The 14,203-nt window shown below is 40.0% G+C and overlaps 1 protein-coding gene across 1 annotated transcript in view; it reads right to left on the reverse strand.

Moving 5' to 3' along the window:
• The window catches only part of LOC110505113 (leucine-rich repeat and immunoglobulin-like domain-containing nogo receptor-interacting protein 2), a 406,552-nt gene that overhangs the window by 94,636 nt on the left and 297,713 nt on the right, over positions 1–14,203 (reverse strand). The gene's annotated exons all lie outside the window — the stretch shown is intronic.

Raw genomic sequence — 14,203 nt, forward strand, 5'->3', positions numbered from 1 at the left:
GAGTGAAAAAGTACAAGGGAAGATAATCTCAAAACAGCCCAAGATAAAGCAATTTCCCCTGATCTGAGGCAATCTTTTGACTCTTTCTCATTCGGTGATGACCAAATATCACTACTTTTGCACTCCCATCACTCAAGTGCACCCACTGGTCCCAGAAATTGATTGTTGGCAGATGAGGCTGGAATGGTTGAGGTACAGTGTCCAACAGTACAGATCGTCTGTAACAAAACTGTTTCTCTCTGAAGTCTGAGTGGCCTGATGAAAGGTGGATAGAAATAAGTCTGGACACAATGTCAGAACTCCCTCCATCAAAAGTGACAAATGAAGAACATTACGATGCTACTAGTTCATATACTGTGGCATAATATTATTGATTTGATCTATATCATTGTATTGATTGGTCTCATCGTGAACATTGTTTTCGGTTCAATTCTAGTGAAATCTTCCGATATCCTTTGAAGATCTTTGAGATGAATACCAACACTTGCAAATGACTATGTAGAGAAATGCTACTGTACATGGAACATAAAGGGTATAGATTAACCAACAAAAGCAAGTACAGCAACACCAGGTTTTCAAGCAACGGATTGTTTTGAAATTGTTAACTTCACGAACCACTGTGTGAGTAACAGCTACAGAAGTCTTGTTTGTATCAGGTAGAATATAGTTAGTTTAGCAGATTATACTTTCTCCTACCTCTTTCATAGTTCTTTCACAGATCTTTCACATAGCAGAATCACAACGTTGCCAGTTAGATTTTTTAAGAGGTCAAGATCAATGGAGCTCAATGATTAAAAGTTATTGTTGTAATATGGCTCTGGTATGCCTTCATCATGTACCTTTTAATGGACTAATTCCACCAAAGTGTTGTATGAAAGGGGTATAAAGATCCAGATTATACCAGACAATCTAAAATGTTGAATAGGGAGCAATGTAATGAGATATGCTGTAGCTTGAGAGATAGATGTCCTTGATAATTTGAGAGTGAAGAAAGGAGATTCCAATCTTGTCTTTCATTTTCAAATATAAATGTCCAGAATTTAAAGATTTATAGTATGTAGCTGGAAATGGAAAGAATCTCTTGCGAGTTATCAACCCTTTTGTTGCAACATTGCGTTTGTTTGCCAAGGAGTCCCTTAGAGCCCCAGCTTTGTTTAGCTTATTTTTTTATGTTTACTTTTTCCTCACAAATATACCTGCAAGCCCTCTTTCTCGCTATGATTACTTCCCCAGAGGTGGGGATGAGGGCTCCAATTGAGGCAATTTTTTCAGCTTGTCCTGAATTTAGATGTGTAATGAAAACTCTCCTGAGGTATCTATACAGGCACACACACACACACACACACACACAAACACAAACACAGCCACGCAAACACATACTTTCTCTCACAGAAAATCCCTCTTCTTCTCTGAGTCCTGGATACAGGTTGTGTCTTTAGATGTCTGACAGTGTATTCATAATTAGACTGACAGATTTAAAGGCCCTCTAATTGTTTTCTCCCTCTTTCTCTCTTGCTCAGTGCGTAACTCACAGGCAATGATTAAGGCTGAGTTTTAGTGCTTACACAGCAGAGGTTGATGATGACTATGATGATAATATCATCCTGCCCAGAGTTGAATGCATAAAATGTCATTACCGTTTTGGCTGGCGGATGTTGACCGCTTCTGTCTGTGTTGTCCGCTGTTCTAGTGTTGGTAATAAAGTGCATTCTGCATGATTTTGAATCATTTGATCACCTCTGTGCATCTATGGATACATGAACTGAACAAAAAATATGAAAACAATATGCAACAATTTCAAAGATTTGACTGAGTTACAGTTCATATACGGAAATCAGTCAATTGAAATAAATTCCTTAGGCCCTAATTTAAGGATTTCACAACTGGGAATACAGATATGCATCTGTTGGTCACAGATACCTTAAAAAAAAGGTATGGGCGTGGATCAGAAAACCAGTCAGTGTCTGGTATTACCTTAATTTGCCATATGCAGCGCATAGAGTTGATCAGGCTGTTGATTGTGGCCATCGGAATGTTTTCCCACACCTTTTCAATAGCTGTGCTAAATTGCTGGATGTTGGCGGGAACTGGAACACGCTGTCATACACGTTGATCCAGAGCATCCTAAACATGAGTATATAGGCCATGGAAGAACTGGGACATTTTCAGCTGTTTACAGATCCTTGCTAAATGGGGTCATGCATAATCGTGCTGAAGCATGAGGAGATGGAGGCGGATGAACGGCACGACAATGGACCTCAGGATCTCGTCACAGTATCTCTGTGCATTAAAATTGCCATTGATAAAGTGCAATTGTACTCGTTGTCCTAGTTTATGCCTAGCCAGACTATAACCCCACAGCCATCATAGGGTACTCTGGTCACAACGTTGACATCAGCAAACAGCATACACAGTGCAGAAATTCTTTGGTTGTGCAAACCCAGAGCTTCATCAGCTGTCTGGGTGGCTGGTCTCAGACAATCCCGCAGCTGAAGAAGCCTGATGGGGAGGTCCTGGGCTGGCGTGGTTACACGTGGTCATGCTCCCTCGAGACTTGAGACATCTGTAGCATTTTGTAGTGTGACAAAACTGCATATTTTATTTAGAGTGGCCTTTTATTGTCCCTAGAACAAGGTGCACCTGTGTAATGATCATGCTGTTTAATCAGCTTCTTGATATGCCACACCTGTTGGATGGAGTATCTTGGCAAAAGACAAATGCTCACTAACAGGGGAATAAACAAATTTGTGCATACAATGTGGGAGAAATATGTTTTTTTGTGCGTACAGAACATTTCTGGGATATTTTACTTCAGCTCATGAAACAAACACTTTGCCTGATTAGTTTATATTTTTGTTCAGTATAGATAGTGTCTGATATTGATCCTATCCACACTGTGGAGCAAGTTCAATGTTTGACAAATTTATAAACTTTTTAAATTAGACAATTCTATATTTTCATTCTTGAATCCAACTCTGCCAAGCTCTCATACATGTTTTATTCATTATTTTTTCGTCCATAAAACATTCACACAATATATCACAAAATAATACTATTAAAATACAGTGGCGTATATTCATGGATGCCAAGGGAAGCCAGGCTTCCCCAAAAAACTCTCCAGTATGTGTTTCATAATTTTCCTTCAATTCGCAAGAGGCTGAATGTATCTCACAGGAGAAAGCATCCGAGCGAGCGAAACAGCGCCCATCTGTCTCTCTACATGTAGTCCATCTATCTGATGCGCTCTGGTCCCAACAAGTATGACATTTTTGCGGCTTGTAGCATTGAAGGCAAGGGAAGCCAGCTAGCATAAAAAGTATACAAAAATTGCAAATCAGCGTTGAGCTAAACTGAGCAAGTTAAACTGAAAAACTTGAATTGTTGCATCTTGTTGTGTTGTTGTCCTCGAGTGTCTACTTAGCTAGCTAGCTAAAATTGTCCCTTTCCTAAGTTAGACATGGATGGAGATAGGGATTTGGACTTGTGGTTTTACTTAATTATCCGTACTGGCCATTGATTATAATGGCAATTCTGATCCAACCATTAAATCATACATTGTTGTGCACCTGGCCTGAGAGGATGGAAGTTCAATATGTAGCTAGATGTAGAAGGCTAACGTTGCCCATGAATGGAAGTTAAGCTAGCGAGCAAGCATTTTAGCCAGGTAGCCTAGGACAACAAAAATAAAAGTGTGTACTGTATGATAGGCCGTTTCCTCAACATGAAAGAGGAGGAGGATGGCATTGGCAATTATCTACAATTAGGGTGAGTCGACATATTTTCTTACTTTACTAACGCACACGCAAGCACACATACACACATAAATCAGAAGCATGGACAGCCACATCATCTTTAGCTAACGTATATTGGACTAAATCGTTTTTGGTATATTTTAGTTGTCACTGTATTAGACTAACATGCTGACCAGACCGTATGCGCAAGTGCGCCTGCGTGCGCTATCGCACACATGTTGATTTTGTCCACCCACACCAGACACGATCAGGACACCCAGGTTAAAATATCAAAACTAACTCTGAACCAACTTTGTGGACATATCGAAAAGCATTAGTCTTGGGATATAAACACTGGGATGTTATTTTACCTGAAATGAAAAAGGTCATCTACTCCAACAATTAATCCACAGATAAAAGGGTAAACAGAGATTGTTTCTAGTAATCTCTCCTCCTTCAGGCTACTTCTTGTTCTTTGGACTTTATATTGTGGTTGGCAACCAACTTTAAGGTGCATTTCCACCACCAACTGAACTGGAGTGTGGACCGGAGTTCATCTTTCAATTACCCCCATGGGTATATGCTCCTAAAAACCAATGAGGAGATGGGAGAGGAAGGACTTGCAGCGCGTCAAGTGTCACAAAGAGAACCAAGTTCTATTTTAGCGCCTGGCTATGCAGACACTCGCGCACGTGACGTGAGCAGTGTGGTCAGCATGTCAGCAGAGGTGGTTTGATAAGTTGAAGTTGAAATGGTGATGGAATAGTGGAGGCAGCTCCTGTTTTCTTTGTGACTTGCGGTAACTCTCTGTGGTTCTAAATGAATAGTTGTTTAGTGGTCCGAAAATGTCGGAAACATTATAACTTGCTTGACAATGCTGTAGGTCACGTAACTGTTTGTTACTGTACATGTAGTATGCTTTGGGGACTTCACTGGACAAAGGTGGCTATCCGGTTTTGTAATAAAACAAACGTGCCACTTTCGTCTTCTTATTGTCTCAGGCTTTAGGCCTATATATCACGTTCGCAAGGCATATGAATTAATAGGTTATAGAGCAAACAACGCAATTATCACAACACTTTGTTTGGAATATGGCTTTTTTTTGTGCTTCCCCAGTGATTTTACCCACGCAACCCCTACTGTTAAAATGCAATATAAGAAGCAAGAATATGGGTTTCTCGTTGCGGTCCTGCTTTACTGCTTGGCTCAGAAGTTTATTTATTTTTGACTGCGGCTCACTCAAAGATGCTCCTGCAATTAATGAAGCGTGCAAGGTTTTTTTCTACCTCAAGTGGACTGGACTGGATAATCAACCTGCTAATGGATGCAATAAAGTAACTGACACCCAAGTCCTTGATACAAAGCGAAAACATTCCACTTCTGACACATTTATTTAACCAGGCAAGTCAGTTAATAACAAATTCTTATTTACAGTGACAGTTTAGGAACAGTGGATTATCTGCCTTGTTCAGGGCCAGAATGGCCTTGTCAGCGCGGGGATTTGATCTAGCAACCCTTTAGTTACTTGCCCAATACTCTACCCACTAGGCTACCTGCCACCCCAAATCCAGGTAGCTCTAAGACGATAAGCACTCGAATAGTCATTATTGTAAAAATAAAAATAAAAAGGTTGAATCATAACTCACAACAATATATTGGTCTATTAGAAGAAGAAAAAACATGAAATGTAATTAAAAACCCACAGCCAAAGCGCTAGATTGCACTCATGGGTAGACCTTGGTGGCCCTCTCAACGGAATCAAATTACTGCAATTCCTCTACACACAGTCCATGCTTTGTGCCCTGCCTGTGTCATAGGGTGGACTTGTATGAAATGAACTCTCACTGAGCTTTGCATGCTTTCACCAGTGATTGACCTTAATTGATTGTTGATTTCCTGTAATTGACTGCATGTGTGTGCTGTGATTTGGAGATTTGCTGCGCTTAACTGAATTAACTTTTTTTTACCACCCTCCACCTGTGATTGGAGCATCTCCTAACTACGCTCTCTTGTTGCAATTCACACCTCTACCTCCTTTATAACCTGTGGTGCATCTCTGTTAGGGCAGCGTGGGGAGCATTGAAGGCAAGGGAGGCCAGCGAGCATTTGGCCTCCTCGGATAAAAAAAGTATAAAAAATGTGCCAATCAGCATTCAGCTAAACTGAGCGAGCTCAACTGTGAATGGTCCTGACGCACCAAAAAAAAAAAGTGTCAGTCACTCCTATCAAATCCCATTGGGAGCGTATGTCATTGACAGAAAAACTTGAATTGTTGCATCTCGTTGTGTTGTTGTTCTCCAGTGGCCACTTAGCTAGTTAACTAAAATTGACCCTTTCCTAAATTAGCTATGGATGGAGATGGGGATTTGGACTTGTGATTTTATTTAATTCTCCATACTGGCCAATGATTTTCACAGCAATTCTGATCTACCCATTAATTCAAACATTGTTGTGCCCCTGGCCTGAGAGGATGGAAGTTCAATATGTAACTAGATGTAGAAGGCCAATGTTAAAAATGTTAATGTTAATGTTAAAAAATGTTAGCTAAGTTAGGCTAGCAAGCAAGCATTTTAGCCAGGTAGCCTAGGAAAACAAAAAATAAAAGTGTGTACTATATGACAGAGTGATAGATCGTTTCGTCAACATGAAAGAGAGGAGGATGGCATTTCTCTACAATTAAGGGGAGTCAACATCTCGACTTGTACGAATGCAAGCACACACACAAACACACACGCACACAAAAATCAGTACCATGCACAGCCACATTGTACAGTGTTTAGCTTACGTTGATTGGACTACATTTTTTGGTATCTTTAAAAAAAAAGTTATTATTATAATTTCTTTGTTATTTCATTTACTTTTTTGATAGCTTTTTTTCTGCATACATTTTACATATATACTTAAATATACGTACACTGTACACTGCATACACATTTAACATACATGGTACTTTTATATAAAGCAGTCACATGACAATAATACGTTACCAAACATAAACTCTTTAATCCCAACCCTCAGCCACTCTCAGCCCATCCCACCTGTCACCATAGACCATCCTTGTTTGGTTTCCATGTCCCATATATTTATCAGTTGTTCTGTGATGTTTTACATATTTATTTTACCTTTCTAATCTAATAGTATCCACAGATTGTGAGATAATGATTAAAACCTTTCCTAAGAGTATTATTATATTATTTATTGCCTGACTATGGCTTTCCAAATTGCCCAACACTGCTATTTCTAAGGTTAGTTTCAAGTCCATGTTGTAATTTTTTAACCATTCCTGAACCTGTAACCAGAAACAAGCTACATAGCGGCAATACCAGAATACATTAGATATTGATTCTGTCTCTTTGCAGCAAAATCTACAGAGCTGAAATTGTTGTATGCCCCATATATGTATTATCCTGTTGCGACTCTAGGGGCAGTATTTTCATTTTTGAAAAAAAAAACATTCCCGTTTTAAACGGGATATTTTGTCAGGACAAGATGCTAGAATATGCATATAATTTACAGCTTTGGATAGAAAACACTCTAACGTTTCCAAAACTGTAGAGATATTGTCTGTGAGTATAACAGAACTGATGTTGCAGGCGAAAGCCTGAGAAAAATCCAATCCGGAAGTGCCCCAGGTTTTGAAAGCGCTGTGTTCCAATGAGTCCCTATTGAGCTGTAAATGTGCCATCAAGGAGCTTACGCTTTCTACGTATTCCGCAAGGTGTCTACAGCATTGTGACGTAGTTTTACGTATTTATGTTGAAGAATAGCCGTAAGTGGTCACATGGTGGCTCGGAGAGAGATTCTCGCGTAAAATACAGAGGTAGCCATTACTCCATTCGGTCCTACTGAAAAACGAATTGTCCCGACGGATATCGAATAGTTTTCGTGACTGCAATTTCCGGGCGATTTCTCAGCCAAACGTGAAGAACAAATGGAGCTATTTCGCCTACAAAAATAATATTTTGGGAAAAAATTAACTTTGGCTATCTACCTGGGAGTCTCTTGAGTGAAAACATCTGAAGTTCATCAAAGGTAAACAATTTAATTTGATTGCTTTTCTGATTTGTGACAAGGTTGCCTGCTGCTAGCAAGGCATAATGCTATGCTAGGCTATCGATAAACTTACCCACATGCTTGTCTAGCTTTGGCTGTAAAGCATATTTTGAAAATCTGAGATGACTGGGTGATTAACAAAAGGCTAAGCTGTGTCTCAATATATTTCATTTGTGATTTTCATGAATAGGAATATTTTCTAGGGATATTTATGTCCGTTGCGTTATGCTAATTCGTTTCAGGCGATGATTACGCTCCCGCATGCGGATTTATATAATATATAGCATTCTGTTGGTGGCAAGAATTTTATTTAGTAATTTAAATTGAAAAAATGTGTTGAATCAATTGTAGGTTTTTATACCAGTTCATAAATCATATGCCATTGAATTGGTACATCGAAAATCTCTTCTCATTTATTTTACAACCTGCATGGCACAGTTGTCAACATTTTTGTTCTCAAATGAAACTGGCATATTTTTCTATTTATGCCATTTCCTTTCAACCCATTTGTATCTTTAATATATGGCAGGCAAACAAGTTCCCTACCTTCTTCCTTTACAACTTGCCTCCTCCATTGTTGTGGTAGTACTGCAATCAGTTGGTTGTAAATTTGGATTGAGCAGATATTCCAGTATATATTTGCATGTGACATAACTCCTCCGTTTCTATTCATAATATCATTAATGAATATAATTTTAAATAAATAAATGCCATAAATATGTTTTAATCAGTATATTTGATTTTAACCATAACATTTGTTGTAATATTTGTTATATCTTTTCTGGAGGATAAAACTGAAATTGTAACCAGCTTTGTATGGCTTGTTTAAGAAAGGGCGATACTTTAAACAAAATTTCATTTTCAATTAGTCGGAAATGAGAAGTTGTAATCTCTATAAAGGTAAAAAGACAATTGTTAAAAAAGGAAGGACGTTTTGTTATATAAAATAGATTTGAGTAATCCACTCGTTCAACTTGCAGAGAAAGGAATCCAAAAAGCTACCTCTAAACTTTCTTAAAACAAGTCAAAATACATTTCTATTGAATCATCAGGTACCCTAAAATGTAATTAAACTCTAAGATTTCATGAGGAAAGAAGTATGTGAAATAGGAAAGTAAAATTAGCAGGTCCATGTCCTCTTCGTAGCGCACACACAGACTGATTTCCAACTCTTACTCCCAGTACCAAAACTCAAACTTCTTCCTCGTTTGGTAAGAAACAAGCCTAAAACCTTGAACAAAGACTGACATCTAGTGGAAGCCATAGGAATTGCCAATGCTTTCCATTGTAAAAGCATTGACTCTCAAACAAAAAAAAATGACTGGTTGGTTTTTCTTTGGATTTTCTCCTACCATATCAATTGTGTTATCGTCTCATACATTATCTTAACATTTCTACAAACTTCAAAGTGTTTTCTATCCAGTCGTACCAATTATATGCATATCCTGGCTTCTGGGCCTGAGTAACAGGCAGTTTACTTTGGTCACGTCAGGAAGTGGAAGGAAAATAGACCCTAGCCTGAAGAAGCAATTGTTGTATATTATCTCCAATATATCATCCATGTAAAAAAAAAACCCTGTCTGATCAAGATATATCTGGTAAAACCTTTTTTATTCTATGTGCTATGCTTTTCGCCAGGATTTTCGCATCACACTACTGAATTGTTAGAGGCCTGTTACATGCAGTATGTTTTTTGGAACAAAAGAAAGGTCTTGAATTATATTCTTCCACTGTCTTCTTATTGTCTGCCTTTAGGCTTATATATCACAGTCGTAAAGGATAATTCTATCCTCCTAATTCTGGATTACAAGCAAAAAATTAAGTAGGAAGCACCAGTGACCCGATCAATAAAAAAGTGGTCAGATGAATCAGATGCTAAGCTACAGGACTGTTTTGCTAGCACAGACTGGAATATGGATTCCTCCGATGGCATGAGGTGTACACCACATCAGTCATTGGCTTCATCAATAAGTGCATCAATGACGTCATCCCCACAGTGACCATACGTGCATACCCCAACCAGAAGCAATGCATTACAGGCAACATCCACACTGAGCTAAATGCTAGAGCTGCCGCTTCAAGGCGCGGGACACTAACCCGGAAGCTTATAAGAAATCCCGCTACGCCCTCCGATGAACCATCAAACAGGCAAAGCGTCAATACAGGACTAAGTTCGAATCGTACTGCATCGGCTCTGACGCTCTTCGGATGTGGCAGGGCTTGCAAAACATTACAGACTACAAAGGGAAGCACAGCCGAGAGCTGCCCAGTGACACGAGCCCACCAGACGAGATAAATGCCTGGTTCAGGCACATTCCCATTCATCAGATGGACACACTTCCTTTCTCAGACCCCACATACATGTGTGTTTGAGCACGCACACACACACACACACACACACACACACACACACACACACACACACACACACACACACACACACACACACACACACACACACACACACACACACCTCACTCCCCTTCTTGAATTCCATGTTAACCCCCACGGGAACCTTTCCTCAATAGAATATTCCCCCACTGGAACCACACCTGTTGGCATTCTCACAAACAATCACAATATTGTTTCAATAATATATAGACCTTTTCTTGCAACTCTGGTATGTAATGCTTTTTTGAGGCTTTGCTCACAATTCATTCTGCGGCAGCACAATGACCAAACTGTATGTGAGGCTCTTGATCATATCTTTGATCATGACACTAGTGAGGAGAGTCCTTGTTAAACTTTGACACAAAGTAGTCTGTGATAAATAGCACAATATGTTTCATCTGAGTAGTTGCTATAGTAAAAAATAATCAATACAAAATATATAACAACATTAGGTGATAATATATGTATTATTATGGATTTATAATCAGCTATAACGGGGTGGTAATTTTGGACTGGGAACACAGAGTTAACTAACATGAAATGAACACAACAGGAGGGTTAAACAGGTCAACATTCACAAGGCCGCAGGGCCATGTACTGCATACCAGGGCATGTACTGTGAGCATGCGCTGACCAACTGGCAAGTGTCTTCACTGATATTTTCAACCTCTCCCTGTCCAAGTCTGCATTGCCAACACGTTTTAAGCTGACCACCATAGTTCCTGTGCCTAAGAACACTAAGGAAACCTGCCTAAATGACTACCGACCCAAAGCACTCAAGCCTGTAGCCATGAAGTGCATTGGCTTACATCAACACCATTATCCCAGAAACCCTAGACCCACTCAATTTGCATACCGCTCTAACAGATCCACAGATAATGCAATATATATTGCATTCCACACTGCCCTTTCCCACCTGGACAAAAGGAACATCTACACTACCATTCAAAGGTTTTGGGTCACTTAGAAATGTCTTTGTTTTTGAAAGAAAATAACATTTTTGGTCCATTAAAATAACACCAAATTGATCAGAAATACAGTGTAGACATTGTTAATGTTGTAAATGACTATTGTAGCTGGAAACGGCTGATTTTAATGGAATATCTACATAGGCGTACAGAGGCCCACTATCAGCAACCATCACTCCTGAGTTCCAGTGGCATGTTGTGTTCGTTAATACAAGTTTATAATTTTAAAAGGCTAATTGATCATTAGAAAACCCTTTTGCAATTATGTTAGCACAGCTGAAAACAGTTGTCCTGATTAAAAAAGCAATAAAACTGGCCTTTTTTAGACTAGTTGAGTATCTGGAGCATCAGCATTTGTGGGTTCGATTACAGGCTCAAAATGGCCAGAAACAAAGAACATTCTTCTGAAACGTGTCAGTCTATTCTTGTTCGAAGAAATGAAGGCTATTCCATGAGAGATATTTCTGTCATGGCCATTGAAAGAAGGGGACCAGGGCACAGCGTGGTGAGCATACATTCTCTTTTTATTAGAACTACAAAACAAACTGTGAAGCTAAAGGCTATGTGTCATAAACAAAGTCAACTTTGCACAAAGACAAAAAAAGGGAAAAGGGGCTACCTATGTATGGTTCTTAATCAGAGACACCAATAGACAGCTGTCCCTGATTGAGAACCCTACCCTGCCAAAACATAGAAATACAAATAAAGACATAAAAAGATTCTCTAAGGTCAGGGCATGACAATTTTCAAGAAACTGAATATCTCGTACAACGCTGTGTACTACTCCCTTCACAGAACAGCGCAAACTGGCTTTAATCAGTATAGAAAAAGGAGTCGGAGGCCCCGGTGCACAATTGTGCTAGAGGACAAGTACATCAGAGTGTCTAGTTTGAGAAACAGACGCCTCACAAGTCCTCAACTGGCAGCTTCATTAAATAGTTCCCGCAAAACACCAGTCTCAACATCAACAGTGAAGAGGCGACTCCGGGAGGCTGGCCTTCTAGGCCAGAGACCTGGCCGTGGGGTGCCAGTACAACAACCTCTTCCTCAACGTGATTAAGACAAAGGAGATGATTGTGGACTACAGGAAAAAGAGGACCGAGCACACCCCCATTCTCATCGACGGGGCTGTAGTGGAGCAGGTTGAGAGCTTCAAGTTCCTTGGTGTCCACATCACCAACAAACTAACATGGTCCAAGCACACCAAGACAGTGGTGAAGAGGGCACGAAATATCCTATTCCCCCTCAGGAGACTTGAAAAGATTTGGCAAGAGTCCTCAGATCCTCAAAAGGTTCTACAGCTGCACCATCGAGAGCATCCTGACCCAATCTAACAGGTGACCTGTCACGAACCTGTTTTATACTTGTTAAGGTGTTTCCCTTTTTTAATACGAACTGATGTAGTTTGGTAATTGAGACATTTTAGTCACAGCCACTCTCAGCCAGGGTGTGACGCCTGCAGGGTTTGGAGGAGAAAATAAGACTGCCTTTCTTCCACATTGTAGAAGATTGTACCACTTTCCCATATCAGTGGGTGAAGAATAAGGTGTACAACAACATAAGCCACTGTTACAGATAGTTCAATACATCTTGCGTGTTACTGATAGACTCCTTTCATAAAGCTCATTCTCAAAAATGAGCGAGCATGCAACAGTAGCTTCATTAACTGACAATAACTGTCTATGGAGTACCTCTTAGCACCACATTCCCTGCCAGTTGGATAACAGTCCTCAGATGAACTTCCTTGAAGTCAAAAGAGTGGGCCTTTCGTTTCGAGTGTCACCATATTTCACTCCCTCAACATCTCCTCTTGTTAAATTATTGCTGAACCAATGGGCATTGAAGGTAGTTACTCTTGTGTTAAGGTAGGCCGACCATTTGAATCACATGGTGTACCAAAAAACTGTGTTTACACTGCCATTCCTTTCATATTCCAGGCTATTCCTAAATGGCTGTCCATGATGGCACAGCAAGATTTCTGCATTATCACTACCAACCCCACTTTAGCAGCAGGGACCTTTCAAGAAATTGCGGAAACATTGATACTACACTCCAAGCTGATACACCATCCATTTCTCCTTGCCTGATTGCTTGGTGGACGAGATGGGTTTTCCTCTAGTTTACATTCCGCTCAGGGTTGATGGGTCTAGGCCTGTCAGACAAGATGCCTATCCTCTCCTTGAGAGCTGTGGGAGAGCGAGGCAACAGCCGAGTTCTGAAGGAGGGTGAACTTCACACTCGTCTAATCTCTACTCGGAATCTGTCTATCGTTCAGCGGAAGTCGAGCTGCCAGACCTGGCACTAATTCAATCACTGTCTCTTGATTGGCAGGGGAGCTGGAACGCTCCAGGGAGGGAAAACATCTCTTTTGACCTTAAAAAAAGATGGAGGGTTTAGAGAGAAGGTGTCTAGTTGACGCGTTCCCAAAGGACTGTAGTTAAGACCAGTGAGGGGAGTTGGTTGGAACCACAGATCCAGTGATTAAGATGAGGAAGAAGTTACAAAATATAAATGTTTAATGGAGCAGTGTTGTGTAAAAAATGCCAGGTGCATCTTTTAACAGTTATATCTGTATGTGGTGAGGGAAGTTAATCAAAGCACACAGAACTCCTTGGTCCAACTTTTTGCAAATTATACAGAAGACTTACCATGTTGTTGTGAGGGCATGTCCGGGCATGTCAGATGAGTTGAAATAGATAATTTGAGTGGACAGACTCATTATAATCTATTATGTAGATATAGACTGTCCTTTAACAACATACCTGTTTTTTTGTAATACAGTATGATAATGATGCAATGAGGGGGCAAGAATCTGCAAACCCATCGTAATGCTATGATGTGTTCTCCTAGAGCTAAAAAGGAGGACTAAGTAACATTGAAGGATATTTCTTTACTTTTCTACTTCTCTCATGCTCTTATAAGTCTTAAGATGGAGGTTCCTGTGGACAGGATGAGTGGGTTTACAAGTATTTCATAAGACCTGCCTACTGTACTGGTCCGAAGTTGGAAGCTGGAATTCCCGGACATGTCTATGGAATTTCACATGGATTGCACAGCGCA

This window comes from Oncorhynchus mykiss, chromosome 31 (genome assembly GCF_013265735.2).
Source record: "Oncorhynchus mykiss isolate Arlee chromosome 31, USDA_OmykA_1.1, whole genome shotgun sequence".
Classification (NCBI taxonomy): Eukaryota; Metazoa; Chordata; class Actinopteri; order Salmoniformes; family Salmonidae; genus Oncorhynchus; species Oncorhynchus mykiss.